Raw genomic sequence first — 25,991 nt, 5'->3', positions numbered from 1 at the left:
GTGTGTGTGTGTATATATATATAGGTATATACAGATATATATGTATTTTTTCACACACACACACACACACACACAGACACCAAAGCGTACTTCCCACTCATTTCCCATTCATGCCCTCTCTGGTTGGAAAAAGTAAAATGCCAACACAAGGTGAAAGCATCAAGGTCTCGATTCAGTATCTATTGAGCAAGGCATGTACTATAAAGTGGGAATACAGAGACAGTCTGATCTTATGATATTCATAGTCTATTATAAATAAAGTACGCAAATAATTACAACACAATGTGTTAAGTGCAACAACAGATGTACAAAGGGCAGAAGGAGGTACAGGTGACCCTTGAACAACATGGGTTTGAACTGCACAGGTCCATTTACGGATGGATTTTCTTCTACCTTCACTACCGCAAGACAGCAAGACCAACCCTTCCTCTCCCTCCTCAGCCTACTCAATGTGAAGATGACAAGGAAGACCTTTATGATGATCCTCTTCCACTTAATGGATAGTAAATATATTTTCTCCTGCTTATGATTTTCGTAACAGTTTCTTTAGCTTAATTTATTATAAGAGTACAAATATATAATACATACAACACAGAAAATATGTGGGTCTAATATAGTGGTTCACACCTGGAATTCCAACACTTTGAGAGGCTGAAGCAGGAGGATTGCTTGAGGCCAGGAGTTCGAGACCAGCCCTGGCAACACAGCAAGACCTCATCTCTACAAGGAAATTTTAAAAATTAGCTGGGCTTGGTGGCACGTACCTATAGACCCAACTGCTTAGGAGGCTGAGGTGGGAGGATCACTTGAGCCTGGGTGGCTGAGACTGCTGTAAGCTGTGCTCATGCCACTGTATACCAGCCTGGAGGGCAGGGCAAAATTCTGTCTCAAAAAAAAAAAAAAAATGTGTTAACTGTTTATGTTATTGGTCAACAGGAAGCCATTATGTTTTGGAGAAGTCAAAGGTTACACTGAGGCCTTGGAGAGAGTAAGGGCTGGGTGTATTTTCAAGTTGAGGGGCCACTGTACTACTACCCCCGCATCATGGTGTTTCCTCCAGGAGTCCAAGAGCCTTGCCATTCCTCTTGGTGCTTCCTTCAGGAGTTGAAGGGACTGGCCATTCTTCTCACTCCTGTAATAGCACCTATCCAGGCTCTCTGCTGTTTTCTGACTTAGGGCAACTACAACCATGGCTGACAAATGGTAGCCACTCACATGGGTGGGAGAAAGGGTACTATACATATTACACATATGTACTACACATATTATACTTACACCAAGCTCCTGGCCATCTCTTGTGGCCTCAAGCAGAACCCCAAGCAGTTCATGATCACCTGGATTTTGCAGATGCCCAACCGGTGGGCCACACCCTGTCCTTGAACTCCTGGGAGCTGGTGGTGCTACTGGGCAACTTGACTCACAATGCCATCTTCAACTACCACTGCAGTGCCTTGTGGGACAGTGGCATGGCACTGCTTGCCTGGCTGCTCAGAGCCTGGTGCCAGCGCTAAAAGTCTTTCCTGCCCTTTGAGGCCACCGAGCTGCCTTTCTAGCCCTGGACCACCATGGAGGAGGGCATCCAGCTGGTGTGCAAGATAGGCATGCTCGATTGGATCTACTGTGAGCCCCTCTCGGCCTCCTTGACCCCTTGTCCCCTTCACATGAGCCAGTGGCACCCAAGGGCATGCTCCTCACTCAGGGCCTACGGCAGTGTCTGCTGCTGGCAACACCTGCCGACGGCAGCTCCCTCAGAGCTACATCTCTCCCTGGTCACTCTGCTAGAGGCCATGATGGAGCTCCAGACCATCTCCGACCTTGGCCTGCTCTGGCATCAGAGCCAGCCAGGCCACACCAGGCTCATGCTGGAGCCCAATCCAATGCTCGAGCACCTCACAGGCTGGCTCCTTAGCCACAGTGTGCCCAGGGAGAAGGTGGATAAAGAGCTCACCAAGGTCCTCCTGAAGCTGTACAGCAAAGAGGCCAAGTACAACCACAGCTACCTGGTCTGTGGGCTGGGAGAGGAGCAGTCCCTACCACCCCTCTACTCTGACCAGGCCAGCAGGTTGAAGCCACCCATGCGTGACAACTAGCCCTCAGCCTGGCTCTTGGAGAATGGGACACGGCCTGGCCCCACATTCCTGGAAGGTGGGGGAAAGAAGGCAGGCTAGATTTCAGGAAACCTGCTTTCTGCTTTGAGTTCAGGGGAGCCAGGCAAGGGAGCCTGGGATCTTGTAGGGGAGACAAAAAGCCTTGGGCAGTGCCCTCCCAGTGTATCCCTTGAGCCTCCTGTCGCATGCCACACCCTCTTGCCATGTTCAAGGGACCCAAGAAGACAGGTGTGTCCTTGCCCTCAACCACTCACATGGGTATCACTGGTCAGAGCTGATGAAGGGAGCAAGCCACATCAGTGGCCAATTGCAATGAGTCTCTGGTGTCCCTGGAGGGAGTAAGAGCACCCAAGGACATAGTATTAAGTGTGTTACATTTTGGCCTGGGCAGCAAGGTGGGTGGGCACAGCAGTGCAGCCACCCCTCTGCCACACAGGCCACCAAAGCACTATAGGCCAAGCAGGGAGATCTCATGGTCCAAAACATAAAATCATCTTGAAGTTTTTACTCTAATTTTTGTGTTTTTTTGGAAACAGGGTCTCAATGTCCCCCAGGCTAGAGAGCAGGGGCAAGATCATAGTTCACTGGAACCTTGACCTCCTGGGCTCAAGCAATCCTCTCACCTCAGCCTCCCAGGCAGCTGAGACCACAGGCACACACCACCATGCCCAGCTAATTTTTTTTTTTTTTTTTTTTTTTTGAGACAGTTTCGCTCTTGTTGCTCAGGCTGGAGTGCAATGGCGCCATCTCCGGCTCACTGCAACCTCCGCCTCCCAGGTTCAAGCGATTCTCCTGCCTCAGCCTCCCATGTAGCTGGGATTACAGGCATATGCCACCACACTTGGCTAATTTTGTATTTTTTTAGTAGAGACGGGGTTTCTCCATGTTGGTCAGAGTGGTCTCGAACTCCCAACCTCAGGTGACCCACCCGCCTCGGCCTCCCAAAGTGCTGGGATTACAGGCATGAGCCACCGCGTCCGGCAAAAGCCCAGCTAATTTTTAAAAATATTTTGTAGAAACAGATCTTGCTATGTTGCCCAGGCTGGTCTTGTACTCCTGGACTCAAGTAATCCTCCTGCCTTAGACTCCCAAAGTGCTGGGATTACAGGCATAAACCACCGCACCTAGCCTACTCTAAATTTTAAAAGACCTTTTTAATGCATTATTTTTACTTAACATTTTATTTTGTGGATACATGACACTTTAATTTTGGTGACAGTCATTTCTCCTTTTGTAATGGTTTTTCTCTTAAGGCAATTTTTTTCTTTTTGGCATTGCCTCCCACTTTGAAAGCGCATTTTTGCTGTTTGATCACTGAGGAAGGAGCTGCCAGTCCCTTCTGATGAGTCTGGTTTCTCCAGGTGCATATGTGGCCTTGGGATAAGCTGAGTTCTGAATCGGACTTTAGGGTATGATGGGGCCAGAATTACACATTACAGCTTGTGAGAACAGAGCCCTGGTGGTCTGGCTTCACACCTGAGGTGCTGGGCACACAGGCATCCAATAAATAGTGGGTGCATAAAATATATATATATATATATATATGTGTATACACACACACACACACACACACAGATTTTTGACAGGACCAGAGGGTTGGCACCCCTAACTCCCACATTGTTCAAGAGTCAACTGCAACTTACTATGGATCAAGGAAGGTCTCACAGAAGAGAAGATATCTAAAAGTAGATTTTAAAGAATGAAGAGGCCAGGCAGAGTGGCTCACACCTGTAATCCTAGCACTTTGGGAGGCTGAGGCAGGAGGACCGCTTGAGCTCAGGAGTTTGAAACCAGCCTGGGCTACATGGTAAGACTTCGTCTCTATTCTTTTTTCTCTTTTGTTTTTTGACAGTCTTACTCTCTTGTCCAGGGTGGAGTGTAGTGGCACGATATCCACTCACTGCAACCTCCGTCTCCTGGGTTCAAGCAATTCCCCTGCCTCAGCCTCCCAGGTAGCTGGGATTTCAGGTACCTGCCACCAAGCCCAGCTAATTTTTGTATTTTTAGTAGAGATGGGGGTTTCACCACATTGGCCAGGCTGGTCTCGAACTCCTGACCTCGTGATCCACCTACCTAAGCCTCCCAAAGTACAGGGATTACAGCCGTGAGCCACCGTACCTGGTCTATGGTAAAATTTAAGCTGACTCTTTTAAAATGAGTAGAATCTATGTATGAAAAAGAAAAATGACTAGATTTTCAGATATACTGAGGAAATAATAAATAGTGGGCAAAATACAACTGGAAATGCACATACTTAGTTCGGCACAGCCAGAGTAACCCAGATTGCTGAAGCGGCACTGACTAGTTACTGGTGATGGTATAACTTCAGTAGAAACACTGTCTAGTGTTTCAGTTGCTTCAGTTGTTTTTTTGCACATATTCTACCACAAACATCCCTCTAGGATTGTTATGCTGGATAAAACCTTTGCGCCAGCCTATCTGTTTACCATCCTTATTTCATTTTTACAACAAATCTGAGATAAGTATTAATATCCCAATTTTAACGAGAAACTCAACTTCAGAAAGGTTCATAACAGTTCACAGTAATACATCCCAGCATTCTGTTAGGTGTTACAAATTTATTATCTCATTTAACTCTTCAAACAACCCTAGAACTAGGTATTATTGGTACTTCTATTTTACAGATGAGAAAACCGAGGTTCAGGGAGGTTATGCAATTTGCTCAGGGTCACAGTGGTATTAAGAGGCAGAACTGAGAATTAAAATTCAGGACTGCCTTATCCTAAAGCTCTCTTCCATTACAGTATAATGCTTTACCTATCTTCAATCGTAACTCAGTCTAATCCAATATGCTTTGATTGTTACACTCTCTGCATTTCCAGTAACTAATATGGTAGTGGCCTCTTGCAAGGACAGGTACAATACACATTTGCCAAAGACTGCTTTTATGTATTAAATGTAAGGGAAGGCTACACCCAGAGAAATGCTAGCCAAGAGAAGCCCCAACACAAGGTGACTTCTCAAAGACTCTTCAGGTTTTTCTAAAGGATATGGAAGAGTCTCCAATGCTATAGCATACTAGCCTGAGGAGAAATGCAAATAAATCTTTTCATCAAAGAGATGGAAAGAGTACATCTGACCAAGATCTGGTTACAGCAATGTAGAGATCTTGCAGTACATACTGCAGCAAAATCAGGTGCTGACAGCTGAGAGACATCAAGTGGCATAAGGCTGTAAGAAGGGAAAAAAGCCCTAGAAGTACTTAGATTCCAAAAATGTCTCTAAACGACTGCAAGAAACTGACACACGACAAAAGAGTGGGATTCCATTAAGTCCATTTAAGAGTTAAATTGGTGAAACAACTCACATAACACCAACAGATCATACTGGTAGCTCACGTCTCCTCTCATTTTACCTTTTTTTCACGTAAAAAGGTAAGCTGTCTTCCCAGTTCCCGGCAAATGTGATATCCTTCAAATATTGTTTCTCAGCTTCCCAGACGGCTAGGCTAGACTAGGACATAAGAAAGATGCAGTAACATGCTCCCCACCTCCCATCTAACAGCAGGAAGAGAATCAAAAACCAAAAGAAGAAAGGAGTAGCCAGCAATGATCTCTTCTCTCATTCCAAATACCACAAGTTAGTCCTGCTTATATAAGAGAGGTAACTATTAGAACACATCCCAAGCCTTTTTATCTTTCTCTTTCAGGTTGGGGTTAAGGAATGTTTTAAATTGTATTTCTTTTCATTTTGGTGAGGGTTTTGGGGGGATTTTTTTGTTTTTGGTTTTTTTTTTCTGAGACAGGGTCTTGCTCTGTCGCCCAGGCTGCAATGCAGTGGCATGATCACAGCTCACTGCAGCCTCAACCTCCCAGACTCAAGTGATCTTCCCACCTCAGCCTCCCAAGTAGCTGGGACCACAGGCACATGTCAACACGCCCAGCTAATTTTTTGTATTTTGTGTGTTTGTAAAGACAAGGTTTCATCATGTTGCCCAGGCTGGTCTCAAATTTCTGGGCTCAAGGGATCCTCCTGCCTCAGCCTCTCAAAGTGCTGGGCTTACAGGTGTGAGCCACTATGCCCAGCCTATTTCTTTTAATTTTGTTCTGGTGTGGTTACATAAGTTTCTTCATGGATTTCTTTGTAAAACAAGACTTAACAGACTCTAGACCCTACCTCTCTCATAGGAATGCTATTTGAAGGAAATGTTAAAGTACTTGAAAAACTTAAAAGCATAACACAATAATAATAGGTAATATTTATTGTGTTTGTTTTGTATCATTTAAAGCCCTTTGAGTGAACTAATGTATTGTCTCACAACAACCCTATGAGGCAGATACTATTAACCTCTTTTTTTTTTTTTTTGGAGACGGAGTTTCACTCTTGTCGCCCAGGCTTAGGTTGATTTCTTTTTTTTTTTTTTTTTGAGATGGAGTCTTACTCTTGTTGCACAGGCTGGAGTGCAATGGCACAATCTCAGCTCACTGCAACCTCCGCCTCCTGAGTTCAAGTGATTGTCCTGTCTCAGCCTCCTGAGTAGGCGAGATTACACGCGCATGCCACCACGCCTGGCTAATTTTTGTATTTTTAGTAGAGACAGGGTTTCATCATTATTGGTCAGGCTGGTCTCGAACTCCTGACCTCAGATGATCAGCCCACCTCAGCCTCCCAAAGTGCTGGGATTACAGGCGTGAGCCACTGCAGCCGGCCAACCTCATTTTTAAGATGAGTAAACTGAGGCCCAGAAAAACAGAGTTCCTTTCCCTAGTTTACACAAATATTATATGGTGGAGCTGGAATTCAAACTCAATCCATTTGAGTCAATAAATTTGAGTATACATTACTCAAATATACTCATGTAATGAAAATTATGTTAGAATATTACTACACATGGATTAAGGAAGCAAACACAATAACCTAGTAAAACATTCAACAAATAATTTGAGTTCTTTGTCCTCACCATCATACCACCACCACCTTTTTCTTCAAGACAGCGTCTCCCTCTGTCACCAGGCTGGAGTGCAGTGGCGTGATATGGGCTCACTGCAACCTCCACCTCCTGGATTCAAGCGATTCTGTTGCCTCAGCCTCTCGAGTAGCTGGGACTACAGGCACATGCCACCATGCCCAGCTAATTTTTGTATTTTTAGTAGAGACAGGGTTTCACCATGTTGGCCAGGATGGTCTCGATCTCTTGACCTCATGATCTGCCTGCCTCAGCCACCCAAAGTGCTGGGATTACAGGCGTGAGCCACCACACCCAGCCCATGCACCATTATCTTTATGCATTCTGAGATTAACATGTAACAGATAAATTCATGCGGAATATAGGCTCTGGAATCACACAAACCTAGTCACACGACGTCACTTAATAGCCGTATGGGCAAGTTACTTAACTGCGTCTCAGTGTCCTCATGTGTAAAATAGGGATAATACCTATCACACAGAATTTAAGAACTAAATGGGACCCCCATGCGGTGCCTCACACCTGCAATGCCAGCACTTTGGGAGGCCAAGGTGGGAGGATTGCTTGAACCCAGGAGTTTCAGATCAGCCTGGGCAACATGGCAAAACCCCATCTCTATCAAAACAATACAAAAATTAGGTGTAGTGGTGTGCGCCTGTAGTCCCAGCTACTTGGGTGGTAGAGGTGGCAGGATCACCTGAGCCCGGGAAGATCAAGGCTGCAGTGAGCAATGATCACACCACTGTACTCCAGCCTTGGTGACAGAATGAGACTCTGTCTCCAAGAAAATAATAATAATAGGCTGGGTGCGGTGGCTTACGCCTGTAATCCCAGCACTTTGGGAGGCCGAGGCAGGCGGATCACGAGGTCAGGGGCTCAAGACCATCCTGGCTAAGATGGTGAAACCCCGTCTCTACTAAAAATACAAAAAATTAGCTGGGCATGGTGGCGGGCGCCTGTAGTCCCAGCTACTCGGGAGGCTGAGGCAGGAGAACGGCATGAGCCTGGGAGGCGGAGGTTGCAGTGAGCCGAGATCGCGCCACTGCACTCCAGCCTGGGTGAGAGTGAGACTCCGTCTCAAAAAAAATAATAATAATAATAATAATGATAATAACAATAACTAAATGGGCTTTAAGAAATGCTTAATACTGGCCTGGCACGGTGGCTCATGCCTGTAATCCCAGCACTTTGGGAGGCCGAGGCAGGTGGATCACCTTAGGTCAGGGGTTCCAGAGCAGCCTAACCAACATAGTGAAACCCCATCTCTACTAAAAATACAAAAATTAGCAAGGCGTGGTGGTGGGAGCCTGTAATTCCAGCTACTCAAGAGGCTGAGGTAGGAGAATCACTTGAACTCAGGAGGCACAAGTTGCAGTGAGCCGAGATCGCACCACTGCACTTCAGCCTGGGGTGACAGAGCAAGATTGTCTCAAAAAAAAAAAAAAAAAAAAAAAGAAGAAGAAAAAGAAATGCTTAATGCTTTAAAAAAGTTGGCCAAAGCCAGGTGCTCACACCTGTAAACCAAGCAAGCACTTTGGAAGGCTGAGGTGGAAGGATCACTTGAGGCCAGGAGTTTGAAACCAGCCTGGGCAACATAGTGAGACCCAGTCTCTACCAAAAAAAAATCAAATGGATTATAAACTCATCTCAGAATAGTTGTTGGCATATAGTAAGTGCTAAGCAAACACCATTAGCTACTATTGTTAATATTTTTATTTCATTTTTCTTTGCCATTTTCCATGTAAACAAGTATCTAAAAAATGTTTGCCTCAAAGCTATCAAGTAATCTTGAAATGGGCGTATGTTTTACATTTCACATTTCAGTGTCTCCATACTTTGGTAATATTTTCCAGTAAACTTATAATCCATGCAACTAATATTGCTGCCTATGCAAGCATCTATTCTACCATTTTGAACTTAAGAAATAATACAATACAATAGCTACATTGTGTTTCTTATGTGTAGTGATAATACTGCAAACCCTTACCTCTTAATATAACCTGCCACATTTCTAATAGCATGAGAGTCACTCTGTATGGCTTTTCATCAAACGCCCCAAATTAAAATAGGTAGTGTCTTCTTAAAATTACTTACTTTTTCATTTGACAAATCTCAAACCCAAAAGGTAAAGGGACTTGTGACTTGCTCAAGTTCATACAGGTAGATAATGACAAAGACTGACCCGGAACCTTCAGACTGAGTTCAAAGCTCTTTTTCATCTCTCTGGGCTGAATAATTCCATTTCTTGTCAGGGGAGGTAATAAACATCTGAAAACAGTGAATGACTCAAATCTCCCAAGGTTAAAAAAGAATTTCAAGAAGACAATCTTCAAAGGTCATTTAATGTAGCACAACAAAACAACAACCAAAGTGGCATAACTCAGTACTGTTTCCTTCTCAAAAAATCAGGTCATCTCGAAAATTTGCTTTACTAAATTTGTATTAGCCTAACCCAAATCTCACGCTACTTCTTCCCAGGTATCTCTGCAACTTTCTGAAGCTGGGCAACTTCAGCTCAAAATTCAATGACAAACTCCAGGGAACTGTCACAGTGCAATGTTATAGCAAATATTCCTGAAAATAAGTGGTGTTTGTGAATTCCATTCTACTGAGATTCTCGGTGTAATTATTTTTCTGTGATAGAATCTGATTTGTTTCATGAAACTATACTAAAATAAAAGAGAAGACAAAAATGTTCTCATTTAGGACACTAATTGATATTAAAATTTCCCAAAATTTTTGGAGCAGTTCAAATCTAACAAGCATTTACCAAAGGATTTAATCCATATCATTCTTTCAAAAAGTCTGGACTATAATCCCAATGCTTTGGGAGGCCACGGTGAGAAGACCACTTGATCCCAGGAGTTCAAGACCAGCCTAGGAAACACAGAGAGACCAATCTCTACCAAAAATGTTTAAAATTAGCCAGGTGTGGTGGCACATGTGTATGGTCCTAGCTACTCAAGAGGCAGAGGTTGGAGGATTGCTTGAGCCTGGGAGGTCGAGGCTGCAGTGAGCCATGATGGCAACACTGTATTCCAGCCCAGGTGACAGAGTGAGACCTTGCCTAAAAAATAAAATAAAATAAAATAAATGCAAAAATAAAAATTAAGAAAGTCCACTCTGAAAACAACATAAGACTTTTTACTTGTTATAGATTTAACCAGAGTCAAGACCAGAAGTGACCAATCCATTTTACACATGAGCCACAGCAGGACTGAGGAGAGAGGAAGAGAAAACAGGAAGACTAGCAAGTCAAATCAATTATTTACTTAAAAGTCCACAGAGTACAGAGCACTATAAGATGTACAGTGCCAACATGCTCCACCCTTTCTCTGCTAGTCAGTACAGGCCACGAGATGAACACCAGAGTCCAACAACCAGCCAAATGCCAGGCAAAATGGCCTTACCAGGCTAGACGGGGTCAAACACATATATTTTTAACTCATAGTCAAAGAGGCTCAAGGAAGATGATCGACAACTTAAATATTGCAGCGATATTAGGGAAAACAAGGCTAGGAAAATGTCTGAATATACAGACATTGGGTCTTTTGAATGTACATTTACAGTAGTGTTAGGGACAGAAACAAGACCGGAAAAGTCTTAAAAAGTGAGTGAGTGTAAAAGCAAAAGCTGCAAACAGAATGCCATTTTTAAAACGTTTAGAAGTAAAAGGGCCGGGCGTGGTGGTTCACGCCTATAATCCAGCACTTTAGGAGACCGAGGTGGGCGGATCACGAGGTCACGAGATCAAGACCAGCCTGACCAGCAAGGTGAAACCCAGTCTCTACTAAAAATACAAAAATTAGCTGGGTGTGGTGGCACGCGCCTGTAATCCCAGCTACTCGGGAGGCTGAGGCAGGAGAATTGCTTGAACCCGGGAAGCGGAGGTTGCAGTGAGCCAAAATCACGCCACTGCACTCCAGCCTGGTGACGGAGCCAGATTCCATCTCAGAAAAAAAAAATGTTTAGAAGTAAAAGAAGAAAAAGATGGCAATAATTCAAAAAGATAAAAAGGCAGAAAATTTTTATTTGCTTTAGGACAGACAAGACCTCTGTATTTGTAGTCTGAAAAGAAAGACTCAATAGCGAAGCTGAAGATGGAAGAGATAAAGATAACTGATGAGAGGGAGGTACTGGATACTAGAGAATGCAAAGAAGAAAACTGATCCATGTGGATCCTGGAAGTCATCAGACAAAAGCAAATAAAGCAATAAGACAAAAGACAAAAAGCAATAAAAATGGAGAGAGAACAGATGCTAAGGACTTTTTGAAAAATCAGAAGCTGTGCAAAAATGGCAAAACAATGGTCTAGAGGGACAGTGAATGACTAAAACTACAATGATTGCTCCCCTCGTCCAAGGAGTTGCAGAGTATTCAACCAATGAAAACAGAAATAACAGCATTCATTACAGAAAAAAACTTGTTTTCACTTATGGGTTAGGAGATGGAAGAAATATTGGAAGAAAAAAATTAAGAACTTAGGACTTTGCTCACATTTGTGCACAGGTTCTACCAGACCCAGCAGAAACAGGTAGTAAAGGGACATCAAGAATGAGGTAGAAAAGAATGGGACTGAGCTTTTAAAATACTGAGGCAGTAAGGCAGATGAACTTTGAGATAACTTTTTACCAACAGTGAAGATGAAGAAGAGTAATCTAAAGAACTTTATGGCTGCAGAGGATGAGGGGAATGAAGACAAACATATCAAAAAATTGCTGGATACCACAGACAACAAGTCTTCAGCACTAACTAGCCCTAATTTTCAAGTGGAATCATTTCCAAAACCCACTTTCCCAGAAGCTGGACCTGAAATATCCTTTAATTTCATTTGCCAAGACTAGCAATTTGCTGAACTGTGTCAATAGTTTGTTTGTGTTTGTTTTTCGAATTGGACATTTGTTTTTAATAACAATTTGTTGCGTTCTACAAAGGCATAGGAGGGATATTCCCCAAAAGATAAATGAATGCCACATGACTAGAACTGGGTCTTCTATTTTTATGATTTAGAACTGGGTTGTTTGTTTGTTTGTTTGTTTGTTTTAGGCAGTCTCTCGCTCTGTCGCCCAGGCTGGAGTGCAATGGTGCGATCCCGGCTCACTGCAATCCCCTGCCTCCCAGGTTCAAGCGATTCTCCCACCTCAGCCTCCCAAGTAGCTGGGATTACAGGCACCTGCCATCATGCCTGGCTAATTTTTGTATTTTTGTAGAGATGGGGTTCCACCATGTTGGCCAGGCTGGCCTTGAACTTCTGATCTCAGGTGATCCACCCGCCTCGGCCTCCCAAAGTGCTGGGATTACAGACATGGGCCATCGCACCCAGCCATAACTGGGTCTTCTAAGCCCCCTTTGCATGCTCAGACAGGATGGAAAAGGATAGATAACACCAGTTAATATTTAGTTAGCACTTCACTGATTCAAATTACTATCTAATCAATTAGCTCAACTGACCCACTCTATTCCTATTCTTATGATGTGTAATCCAAGGATAGAGGAGCAGAAAGAACATGGATTTTAAAGTCACCGATCTAGAATTCTAACTCTCCCGGTTCCCACAGGGATATTTCTTAAACCTCTATGAGCTTCCATTTCCTCACCTGTAAAGTAGGAATAACAGTACCTATTTCATGAGGCAGTTGTAAAGATTAAAGTGTAAGTCAAGTACCTACTATACAGTAGATGCTTAAGAAATGGTAGATAATGGCCAGGTGCAGTGGCTCATGCCTGTTATCCCTGCACTTGGGAGGCCGAGGCGGGTGGATCACAAGGTCAGGAGTTCAAGACCAGCCTGGCCAATATGGTGAAACTCCGTCTCTAATAAAGATACAAAAATTAGCTGGGCATGATGGCACACACCTGTAGACCCAGCTGCTCGGGAGTCTGAGGCAGGAGAATTGCTTGAACCCAGGAGGCGGAGGTTGCAGTGAGCCAAGATCACGCCACTGCACTCCAACCTGGGCAAAAAAGCAAGACTCAGTCTCCAAAAAAAAAAAAAAGAAAAGAAATGGTAGATAATATACTCCACATGTTGCAATGAAAAGAAATGGAAGACTATTTTAACTAATGTCATTATAAACTAAACCATCCAAGCTGAACCACAATTTATTGGTTACTGTTGTTAATACACACAAGGCAAATTATGTTAAACAAATCATAAAATAACAAATGTTTTCCAAAAAGTCCTCTCTACCTAACAGTTAACCTAAGGATGACAGTATTTATTAAGGTATGATTTTCATAACTAGGAACTTATACAATGTTTCATGGTTTGAAACGTACTGTATTTTTTTCCAAATGATTACTTCCGAAATAAACTAAACTTTTAACTTCCAGCTTAATCCTGGGGCAATTTTAGAGAATCTCAACATCTCACAAATAAATGGAATTGAAAAAGCATATGGATATAATGCAGTCAGCAGAGAATTTGAGGGCAAAAGAGAGAGGCTATGTCTTGCCCCCTTTCCAACTTCAGTTAACTAATATCACAAATGTTCCTCAATTCTACCAATTTCTTTCTTTATTTTTTTTTGAGACAGAGTTTCGCTCTTGCCCAGGCTGGAGTGGAGTGACACAATATCGGCTCACTGCAACCTCTGCCCCCTGGGTTCAAGCGATTCTCCTGCTTCAGCCTACCGAGTAGCTGGGATTACAGGCGCCCACCACCATGCCCGGCCACTTTTTGTATTTTCAGTAGAGACAGGGATTTGCCATGCTGGCCAGGCTGGTCTCAAACTCCTAGCCTCAGGTGATCCACCCGCCTCGACCTCCCAAAGTGCTAGGATTACAAGTGTGGGCCACTGTGCCCAGCCAATTCTACCAGTTTCATAAGCTTAAGAGCTAACTTCACTTTCTTTTCTTCTTCTCTACGTTATCAAGTCCCATCTCTTCCTTCTCCAAAATCTCTCCAATATATTCCTTTTTCTTCCCATTCCACTTGCTAAATTCATGCCTATAGCACAATTTTCTTTCTTTTTTTTTTTTTTTTTTTTTGAGACGGAGCCTTGCTTTGTCTCCCAGGCTGGAGTACAGTGGCGCGATCTCTGCTCACTGCAAACTCCGCCTCCCGGGTTCCTGCCATTCTCCTGCCTCAGCCTCCCGAGTAGCTGGGACTACAGGCGCCCGCCACTGTGCCCGGCTAATTTTTTTGTATTTTTTAGTAGAGACAGGGTTACACCATGTTAGCCAGGATGGTCTCGATCTCCTGACCTCGTGATCCACCCGCCTCGGCCTCCCAAAGTGCTGGGATTACAGGCGTGAGCCACCGCGCCCGGCCACAATTTTATTTCTTTAAAAAAATTCCTTAACTGGCTTCCTTTCAGATAATCTATATAACACTTCTTGATTAATGTCATAATTCCAAGTTCATCAAGTCACTGCTCAACTTGTAAACCTTCAATGATTCCCAAATGTTAGCAAGATCAGGTCCAAATTCCTCGGTATGACTGTTAAGACTGTTCATAATCTCAATGAGCATTACTTCACTAATCTTATCTCCTTCCTAGCCCATAATCTAAACTCTATTACTAATCAGACAAGCATTCGAAGTTCCCATCAATAATACGTTTAATCTCTATCTTTGTCCTTGATTTGCTCTTGCCTAGAAAACCATCCCCTCATCCTTAATTTTCTCAAATACAAAAGAAAAAAATTTAAAAAGTAAAAGAAAAACAAAACCTTCTCTTTCCTTTCTGCCTTTTCAACCTCTACCCATCAACCATTGAAAAACTCTAGTCTAACCGCCTGCATGAAGCCCTCACAGACCACTTCAGCCAAAACTAATCTCAGTAAACTGTAACTTGTCATTTCAACATACACTATTAGCATAACAACAGACCTCCTAGGGCAGTCATTTTAGTCAATGGTATTTCCACCCAAGAATAGTAAATTTTTCATAAGGCTAAATTATTCAACATGAAAAACCCCTTTAATCTGAGATGATGCCCTTTCTCTTACCTGTTTTTGTTTTGTTTTGTTTTTAAGACAGAGTCTCAGCCAGTCATGGCACTTTGGGAGTTCGAGACCAGCCTGAGTGACATAGTGAGACCTCAACTCTACTAGAAATCAAAAATATTACCCACGAATGGTGGTGCACACTCGTAGTCATCTCAGCTACTCAGGAGGCTGAGGTGGGAGAATTATTTGAGCCTGGGAGGTCGAGGCTGCAGCTCCCGCCTGGGCAACAGAGATTCTATCACACACACACAACCCAAATGCTCCTCAACTGGTCAATAAACAAACTATAATACATCTATACAATGGAATACTACTCAGCAATGTAAAGGAATGAGCTACTGATACATGCAATAATGTGGATGAACCTCCAAAATATGATGCTAAGTGAAATAAGCCAGACTAAAAGGCTACAGACTACCATTTACAGAACATTCTGGAAAAGGCAAAATGATAGGAATAGAAAACAACGCAGTGGTTGCCTGAGGGTAAGAATTGGCGTAGACTACAAAAGAGCAGAAGGGACTCTGAGGAGGTGATGGAACTGTGCAAAATCTTGCTTGTGGTGGTGGTTGTTGGACAGTATACATTTGTCAAGACTCACAGAACTTTGGGAGGCCACAGTGGGAGGATCATTTGAGGCCAGGAGTTCAACAACAGCCTGGGCAACATAGCCAGACCCTCATCTCAACAAAAAAAAAATTTTTTTTAATTACCAGGTATGGTGGCTTGTGCCTGTAGTCCCAGCTACTTGGGGAGGCTGAAGTGGAAGGACTGCTTGAGGCTGGGAGATCAAGGCTGCAGTGAGTCATGATCACGTACTGCATTCCAGCCTAGGGAACAGAGCAAGACCCTATCTTCTTTTTCTTTTCTTTTTTTTTTTTTTTGAGACGGAGTCTTGCTCTGTCGCCCAGGCTGGAGTGCAGTGGCATGATCTCGGCTCACTGCAAGCTCCACCTCCCGAGTTCACGCCATTCTCCTGCCTCAGCCTCCCGAGTAGCTGGGATTACAGGTGCCTGCCACCACGCCCGGCTAATTTTTTTTTTTGTATTTTTAGTAGAGATGGGGTTTCACCATGTTAGCCAGGGTGGTCTCGATCTCCTGGCCTCGTGATCCACCCGCCTCAGCCTCCCAAAGTGCTGGGATTCTTTTCTTTTATTTTCCTTTTCTCTCTAAGTTACCTTATTATTTCCGTATTATTTCTCCCTGCTCCACTTACTGTCCTCCCATCTATTTTTCCATCACATTTCTTTAAGATTCTGGTAGCCACTTTAAAACTGCCCTAGGATCTAGTCTCAAAACAAAATTCTAACATAATCATAAGTCCTCAAGTTCCTACAGAAAATATTTTCGCATATGTTGGAAAATGTCTAATTTTATCAAATTACACTAAGAATATGTCATATTACACTCCATTACAGCTGTGGCAAGAAGCATAAAAACTGGTATTCCTGATTTAAATCCACCAGGGACCATTACTTTGTTTACATACCCTAACTACATTTTGTAAATATCTCTATAAGAATCTTCTGTATTTAACTAGCTTCTGTATACTTCTGTAAAGTCTTCCATTTAATGAATCTTTAAGTCCATCAAGATCTAAAAATGGCTTTCTTTCGATCCTAGGAAACATAAGACAATGTTGACCTCATTTAGAGGGCAGTGCACAGTTCATAAAATCATTATGTGTTAAAACAATGTAATGTTCAAGAGTAAACTCAAGGTCAAATCCTAGCTTGGCACTGACCTTGGGGCAAACCGATCTCACATCTTAGGGATTAGTTTTTTCCTCTGCAAAATGAGGATAATAATACTATTAATATCTACGCTAATGGGTTGCTGAAAAGAGATTAAATAAACACATAAAAAGTACTTAAGTACTGTAGCTGTCACATAGAAGTCAGTAACTGGTTTCATCATTAGTCCTCAATGACTAAGAATTCTTCAAAAAATCTGAATTATAAACTTAAATGGGCCAGGCGTGGTGGTGGGTGCCTGTAATCCCAGCTACTCGGAAGGCTGAGATGAGGGAATCACTTGAACCCGAGAGCCAAGATCGTGCCATTGCACTCACTCCAGCCTGGGCAACAAGAGTGAATCTCCATCTAAAAAAAAATAAACACTTAAATGAGCTGCTCATTCACTGGTGAATCACTAAAACGGCCTAAATCAGATAAATACCCCCAGATAATTGGGAAAACAGCACATTTTTGATAAAGCTGTTCCAGGACTTAACCAAAAATTAACTTTATCTCAACATTTAACGTTACCAGTTAACTTGAAACTAGATAAAAACAGATTTATGTTTAGAAACAGAAAAATGCTGTCAGACCAAGGTAAATGATACCATTTTTCTATTTGAGTTCTTCGGCATCTGTAGAAAGCCTATGCAAATAAAGCCGGCCAGGAACAGTAGCTCACACCTGTAATCCCAACACTTTGGGAGGCCAAGGCAAGCACATCACTTGAGGTCGGAGTTCGAGACCAGCCTGGCCAACATGGTGAAACCCTGTCTCTACTAAAAATACAAAAATTAGCCAGGCATGGTGGCATGAGCCTCTAATCCCAGCTACTCGGGAGGCTGAGGCAGGAGAATCGCTTGAACCCAGGAGGCGGAAGTTGCAGTGAGCCGAGATCATGCCACTGCACTCTAGCCTGGGCAACAGAGCGAGACTGTCTCAAAAAATAAAAATAAAAAATAAAGCATTGGAAAGTGGGCCAGGAAAATACATTTCGCCCTTTAATTATAATTAAGTTTGAATCTGTTCCTACACAGATTTGCCTGTCAGCAGACTAAAAATGTTCCTTTCTTAGACAAAATTTAACAATATTAATTTATTAACGTTATAAATAAAATCACAGTGACGTTAATACAACCTAATGTTTTCATTAAGAGAATTCCAATTTAATTGTAATATGGGTTATATTCATACCATGATTTGTTTTATAGAGGTTTCAGCACTGAAAACAAGTGCTGTTATTCAATGGCGTCATCTTAGGAGGTAAGACCTTCCAAGGATTGGGATGACTGGGCGCATCTTCCAATCACGTGGCCAAGACTCAAAACTTTTTTGACGTGCCATTTATAGGATTCTCAAAGACAAACCTCACACGCACACAAAATCTTAGTCTCCACCTTTTAGAATAACATTTCATATGTGACCAAAAACAATGCTGACCACTCACTTCATTCACCAGACTTTCCTATCTCCAAAAGTTAAATATAAGCACCTGCAAAATGAAGACTTACCAGAATTAAGAACACGCAATATGCTCTAAAGACAAATTCAAAAGAAATATACCAAATATTTCAGAATTTGGAAATGTCACTAAAATAAATACATAACTTTCCAAGGCAGGGAGCAGTGGCTCACGCCTGTAATTCCAACACTTTGGAAGGCCAAGGTATGAGGATCACTTGAGCCCAGGAGTTGCAGACCAGCCTGGCAACATGCCAAAATCCCATTTCTAACAAAAGATACAAGAATTAGTAGATGTGGTAGTGTGTGCCTATAGTCCTAGCTACTAGGGAGGCTAAAGTGAGAGGACTTCTAGAGCCCGGGAGTTCAAGGCTGCAGTGAGCTGTGATCATGCCACTGGAGTCCAGCCTGGGTAACAGAGTGAGACCCTGTCTCAATAAAAAAATAATAACTTCCCATTTGGAGAGTTCTGATGTTTGTTTTTAAAAAGCAGTCCTAGGCCAGGCACAGTGGTGCCCACCTATAATCCCAGCACTTTTGGAGGCTGAGGCAGGAGGATCGTTTGAGGCCAGGAGTTCAAGATCAGCCTGGGTAACATATCAAGACCTGTCTCGCCGGGCACGGTGGCTCATGCCTATAATCCCAGCACTTTGGGAAGCCAAGGCAGGCAGATCACCTGAGGTCAGGAGTTTAAGACCAGCCTGGACAATATAGTGAAACCTCATCTCTACTAAAAATACAAAAATTAGCCCACCGTGGTGGTGGGTGCCTGTAATCCCAGATACTCAGGAGGCTGAGGCAGGAGAATAGCTTGAACCCAGGAGGCAGAGGTTGCAGTGAGCCAAGATAGCACCACTGCACTCCAGCATGAGCCACAGAGCGAGACTCCATCTCAAAACAAAACAAAACAAAAATAATAAATAAATCTTGTCCCGACAAAAAAAAAAAATTTAATTAGCCAGGCATGTTGGCATGCACTAGTAGCCCTAGCTACTCAGGAGGCTGAGGCAGGAGGATCACTTGAGCCCAGGAGTTCAAAGTTGTAGTGAGCTATTATTGAGCCACCGCACTCCAGGCTGTGCAACAAAATGAGAACCTGTCTCTTTAAAAAAAAAAAAGGCAGTTATAATACCTTACAGTTGCCCCAGAGATGACTATGAAACTACATAGTAACAAAATTGGAAATGTGAAATATCATACCAGATCTGTGTGAAAGCAGTAAAATGATACTGAAAAGTAATGAAAAACAACTGAAATTGTCTAATTTAAACATTTAAACTCATACTTCTATTATATTTGCTTCCAGAGTGCCCTTGAAGGCACAGTATTTAATATGGTTATTTATATCCACTCATCTTTCTATACTTGGTTCACCTTGGTTTGAATAAACTGGGATTTTCCAAAATAAAGACTTTCCATATTGTTTGTTGTTCTGTGAAATTTTTCTTGTAAAAGTTGGGTAAGGCCAGGCACAGTGGCTTACGCCTGTAATCCCAGCACTTTGGGAGGCCGAGGCAGGCAGGTCACGAGGTCAGGAGTTCGAGACCAGACTGGCCAACACGGCAAAACCCTGCCTACTAAAAATACAAAAATTAGCCGGGCATGGTGGCAGGCGCCTGTAATCCCAGCCACTTGAGAGGCTGAGGCAGGAGAATCACTTGAACCCGGGAGATGGAGGATGCAGTGAGCCGAGATCGTGCCATTGCACTCTGGACTGAGCGGCAAGAGCAAGACACTGTCTCAAAAAAAAAAAAAAAAAAAAAAAAGATGGGTTAGGGGCCAGGCATGGTAGCTCATGCCTGTAATCCCAGCACTTTGGGAGGCGGAGGTGGGCAGATTACTTGAGGTCAGGAGTTCAAGACTAGCCTGGCCAACACGGTGAAACGCCATCTCTACTAAAAATACAAAAATTCACCGGCTGTGGTGGCAGGCGCCTGTAATCCCAGCTATACAGGAGGCTGAGGCAGGAGAAGCCCTTGAACCCGGGAGACAGAGGTTGCAGTGAGCTGAGATGACAGAGCAAGATTCCATCTCAAAAAAAAAAAAAAAAAAAAAGACATGGTTTGGGGGTAAGAGAAGAAGTAATCTCAGTTTAGCTTATCACATTCTGTTCTAATCATTTTGACTACAGTTTACCAAAGACTTCAAAATTTGATTAATGGCCGGGCATGGTGGCTCATGCCTGTAATCCCAGCACTTTGGGAGGCTGAGGCGGGCAGATCACGAGGTCAGGAGATCGAGACCATCCTGTCTAACACGGTGAAACCCCGTCTCTACTAAAAATACAAAAAAACTAGCCAGGCGTGGTGGCGGGCACCTGTAGTCCCAGCTACTCAGGAGGCTGAGGCAGGAGAAGGGCGTGAACCAGGGAGGCGGAGCTTGCAGTGAGCCGAGATCGCACCACTGCACTCCAGCCTGGGCGACAGAGCGAGACTCCGTCTCAAAAAAAAAAAAAAATGTGATTACTGTTCCCCTCCCAAAGATAAAAATCTAGCATAGAATTAATTCATGCCAAAGATGTCACTAACTGGCATTCTTTAAAAAAATCTCAATATCTGACCCTCAACGGCTTGTGACACTGGATATCTAGCTTGTGTGTACCAGTTCCTCATCTGTAAAATGGGGTTAAAATTATAAACTATATACTTACTTCATGGGTGTGGTGAAGAATACATGAGATTATGAGCTTGAAACATGATAGGTACTCAATAAATATTTCTTGAGTGAACGAGTAAATAAACTAATGTATGAAAAATGCTTAGGATAGTGCCTGTCACATAGCCAATGGCTAACAATATCAGTATCACACCAGACGTGGTGGCTCATGCCTGTAATCCCAAAACTTTGGGAAGCCAAGGTAGGCGGATTACTTGAGGTCAGGAGTTCGAGACCAGCCTGGCCAACATGGTGAAACCCCCGTCTCTACTAAAAATACAAAAATTAGCTGGGCATGGTGGCAGGCGCCCGTAGTTCCAGATACTCGGGAGGCTGAGACAGAAGAATCGCTTGAACCCAAGACGTAGAGGTTGCAGTGAGCCAAGATCACACCACTGCACTCCAGCATGGGCGACAAGAGTAAAATTGTCTCAAAAAACAAAAGCAAAAACAAACCAATTACTACATTACCCTATAATATTCTAATATAGTTTCATCAGAAAAGCCAAAATAATCACTGATTTAAAATATACAGTAGGTACCTCCTAAAAAATAATTTACATTTACCACTTAATTTGAAATATGTCCTGAGTTAAATCAACTAAGTTGCTACTAATTTAAATTTGCATTTAAATTGGCTTATAGAACATACATTCTTCTGCCTTTAACACAAGAGGAAGAATAACTACTGAGAGAGCTTACCAATCAGACAAAGCAGCTTTAAGCAGATTTAATTGGCTCAAGATTTTCACCGTTGACATCAAAATAAAATGTTAGTCAATAGAAAATTCAAATAAAGTACTACCTAGTGTCTTGTTTCTGTTAGTAATTCCAATCTGAGAGCATTAAACAAGCACTGATAAAGCATTTTTTCTAAGAAGGAACTCTGCATAGTTAATTCTACGCCAGTGACAAGTTCCAAAGGAGTATCTGCTTTGTGGCATTAGGACTGGACTCCTGTACTTTCACACCCTAATAGTCTCTATATCGCCTGAAGCAATTGGTGCACTCCTGGCCTTTAGAGAAAATACTAAGCAGGATTCTAATAAAAAGAATCTATGTTAATAAGCTTAAGAAATTAAAATTGCTACCTATACATAAATATCATTGGTCATCAAAAACTCTACTAAAGACCTACTATGTGCCAGTGAAAATAACTGAGGAGGGCATTAGCTAAAACAGCTTCTGATTGAGAAGCTTCCAGTCAAATTAGGTAATTAAGATATTAATAGAAGCTGGTCAAGTTAACGAAAAATATGAGGGGTACTGGCATAACATGCTACAAGATTTTTGAGAAAGTAAGAAGCTTTTGGTACAACTAGGTAAAATAAGATATGTGATAGTGTGATTTTCCACGAACACAAGGTGGTATTGGCAGTAAATGCTATAAAATTTTAGAGAAGAAAGATTAACTGTTGCAAAACCATGATAGACTTCAAAGAGGGAGAACTGAGCTCAGTCTTGAGGGGTGGAAAAGATTTAAACAGTTAAACAGCACAAGAGGAAAGGACAAAAGATAATGGGAACAAAGGTGCTGAATTGGGAATATGGCCATTAAATATTTATTAAATACCTACTCTATGTCAGTCACTGTGTTAGGCACTAGACATACACTGGAGAACAAAACAGACGAGTTCTCTGCTTTCGTGGAATCTAGCAGGGAAGACATAATAATCATGCACACAGATATATAATCATAAATTGCAAAATAGGTGCTATGAAAGGAGGCAACAGAAGCCAGTAATAAGGAATAATGGGAAAGGACTAGCAAGACACGATGATGAGAAAAAGTATCCCTGATATTTATACATAAGCTCAGGCGTGAAGGCAGAAGAGCAGGAGAAAGAAGTGTTCAAGGAAGACAGAGCCATGCATACAAAGGCCCTGAGGTAGGAAACAGCTCATTGAGTTTAAAAATAAATAAGGCCAGTGGCTCATGCCTGTAATCTCAGCTACTCTGGAGGCCAAAGGACAGCTTGAGGCCAGGAGTTTGAGACTAGCCTGAGCAATATAGTGAGACCCCATCTCTAAAAATTAAATAAGAATAAAAATAAGAAGTTAGCGTAACAAAGGCATAACGGGCAATGAGATTGGCATAAGATGCCAACTGCCTACCCAAAAAGTAGGCAGGAGACGGGCTATACAGGGCATTATAGGTCAAAATAAAGAGCTGAAATGGCCAGGCGCGGTGGCTCACGCCTGTAATCCCAGCACCTTGGGAGGCCAAGGTGAGTGGATCAATAGGTCAGGAGTTCATGGCCAGCCTGGCCAACATAACAAGGTGAAACTCCATCTCTACTAAAAACACAAAAATTAGCCGGGCGTGGTGGCAGGCACCTGTAATCCCAGCTACTTGGGAGGCTGAGGCAGAGAACTGCTTGAATGCAGGAGGTGGAGGTTGCAGTGAGCTGAGATCACGCCACTGTACTCCAGCCTGGGCGACAGAACGAGACTGTCTCAAAAAAAAAAAAAAAAAAAGAGCTGAAATTTGAATTTTATTCCCAATCTAAAAACCACTAAAACTTTTTGCACGCTCATGTTAGTGTTAAATAAAAGGAGCCAGACCACAAAGAATATATATTATATGATTCAATTTTTACAAAAGTACAAAAAAAGAGCAAAATAATCTATGCTGTCAGAAGTCAGGATGGTGATTACACTGGGTGGTAGAGGGGAGACAGGAACTGAAAGGGAACTGGATAGGGGCTTCTAGGTACTGGTAACGCTGTTTCTTGATCTAGATCTAGGTGCTGCTTACATGGGTATATTCAGTTTGTGGGAAAAAAACATCAAGTTCCACTTTTACATGCATTTTTCTGTATACGTATTATATACTTCAATAATAAAGTTTTTAATAACGTAATATATATACATATATTTTTTTGAGACGGAGTCTCGCTCTGTCGCCCAGGCTGGAGTGCAGTGGCACGATCTCGGCTCACTGCAAGCTCCGCCTCCCGGGTTCTCGCCATTCTCCTTCCTCAGCCTCCCGAGTAGCTGGGACTACAGGCACCTGCCACCATGCCTGGCTAATTTTTTGTATTTTTAGTAGACACGGTGTTTCACCATGTTAGCCCGGCCCATAATACATTTTTAAAATACTATTTTGTCTAGATAAAAACAGGAATAGAGTGCTCACTTCCACAATACAAATACTAAAATTGGAATGGTACAGGGAAGATTAGTATGTGCCCTGCACAAGGATGACATGCTAATTCATAAAGCAGTCCATATTTTTAAATTTTTTTGTAAAAATAAAGAAACAAACAGGTATAAAGGGGCACATGCAAATACGGCAGGTCTTGAATGAAAGATTACCCTGGTAGAAGCTTTCAGAGGAGTAATTCAAATAGCCAGTGATACAAAGTACCATGTTTATAAAGAACAAGGCCAGGCGCGGTGGCTCACACCTGTAATCCCAGCACTTCTGGAGGCCGAGGCAGGCGGATCACAAGGTCAGGAGCTCGAGACCAGCCTGGCCAACATGGTAAAACCCTGTCTCTACTAAAAATACAAAAATTAGCTGGGTATGGTGGCTGGCACCTGTAATCCCAGCTACTCGGGAGGCTGAGGGAGGAGAATCGTTTGAACCCAGGAGGTGGAAGTTGCAGTGAGCCGAGATCACACCACTTCACTCCAGCCTGGGTGACAGGGTGAGACTCTCTCAAAAAAAAAAAAAAAAAAATGAATGTTAGGGCCAGGTGCCACTCATGCTTGTAATCCCAACACTCTGGGAGGCCAAGGTGGGAGGATCGCTTGAGCCCAGGAGTTCAAGACCAGCCTGGACAACAAAGCAAAAACCTGTCTCTACAAAAAACAGTTTCTTAATTAGCTGGGCATGGTGGTGCACACTTGTAGTCCCAGCTAATCGGAGGCTGAGGAAGAACTGCCTACGCCCAGGAGTTCGAGGCTGCTGTGAGCTATGACTGCCACTATACTCCAGATCGAGAGAAAGAGTGAGATCCTGTCTCTAAAAAAAAAAAAAAAAAAAGAAAAAGAAAAGAAATGCTGGGTCTGGGAAGGAAGTTGTGCAATACTAAAGGATTAACTATAAATTCCTTAGAACATAAGGAGGAATCTCCAGAAATTAAGAAAGTCATAGATGACAACAGCAATGCCTAAAAAGGTTAGCAATGCTTGTTATGTTGTGGCTCATATTTTAATACTGTATTTCCAAGCTCTTCCCTTGACCCTCCACTCCCATACAACTGAGAGTGTAATGACATAGATCCCAAACCTGAGCATGAATCATACCTGAGCTCAAATCAATGGTCTGCCCCTCACTTGCTCTGGCAGTTAACTGCTCTGAGCTCAGTTCCCTCATTTATAAAATAAGGATAATGACCACCTCATAGAGTTATTATTTTTTCAAAGGTGAACAGAGTAGTCACTTCTGTAGCACAAATACTAAAACTGGAACAATATAGAGAAGATTAGCATGTCCCCCGTTCAAGAAGGGAACACTATTATAGTCACCCTTTTGAGTAGATCTAAAGGGTCATTTTTTCCTAATGGTATACGGAGGACCAATGGTGGATTTAACAAGAATTCCTTTGCTTTGGGCAGAGCAAAAAAAAAGTTTCCATTCTCAGACAAATCCATGAGTGAGAGAGGGGCTTATAAAACAGTCACCGGCCGGGCGCGGTGGCTCACGCCTGTAATACCAGTACTTTGGGAGGCCGAGGCAGGCGGATCACGAGGTCAGGAGATCGAGACCATCCTGGCTAACATGGTGAAATGCCGTCTCTACTAAAAATACAAAAAATTAGCCGGGCGTAGTGGCGGGTGCCTGTAGTTCCAGCTACTCGGGAGGCTGAGGCAGGAAATGACCGGAGGCTGAGGCAGGAGAATGGCGTGAACCCGGGAGACGGAGCTTGCAGTGAGCCGAGATTGCACCACTGCACTCCAGCCTGGGCGACACAGTGAGACTCCGTCTCAAAAAAAAAAAACAAGTCACCATAGAGAAATAGAATGAATAAAGATAAAATCAAAAAATAAAGAGAAGGTAGAAATGAAGCTTCTAGAAGCTCACTAGCAGAGGTTCCAGGCATTTTCTAAGACAGAGACAGAGACTTGAGCTAAAGCATACTGGGAGAAGTTCAGTGACTTGAGAAACTATGAAAAGGAAGAAACAATCTTCCCCGAAAGCCA

General features: G+C 42.8%; 1 protein-coding gene, 1 non-coding gene and 1 pseudogene across 6 annotated transcripts in view; 2 read left to right on the top strand and 1 right to left on the bottom strand.

Moving 5' to 3' along the window:
• LUZP1 (leucine zipper protein 1) overlaps positions 1–25,991 on the bottom strand; it is a 94,826-nt gene that overhangs the window by 54,185 nt on the left and 14,650 nt on the right. The gene's annotated exons all lie outside the window — the stretch shown is intronic.
• On the top strand, positions 23,972–24,078 carry LOC129472825 (U6 spliceosomal RNA). The gene has a single exon (XR_008654095.1). It is a non-coding gene; the product is annotated as a U6 spliceosomal RNA (small nuclear RNA).
• LOC129472835 (uncharacterized) lies at positions 25,224–25,322 on the top strand (annotated as a pseudogene).

The sequence above is a fragment of the Symphalangus syndactylus genome, chromosome 22 (assembly GCF_028878055.3).
Source record: "Symphalangus syndactylus isolate Jambi chromosome 22, NHGRI_mSymSyn1-v2.1_pri, whole genome shotgun sequence".
Classification (NCBI taxonomy): domain Eukaryota; kingdom Metazoa; phylum Chordata; class Mammalia; order Primates; family Hylobatidae; genus Symphalangus; species Symphalangus syndactylus.
The sequence above is the reverse complement of the archived record's forward strand: the minus strand, read 5'-3'. Positions and strand labels throughout refer to the sequence as shown.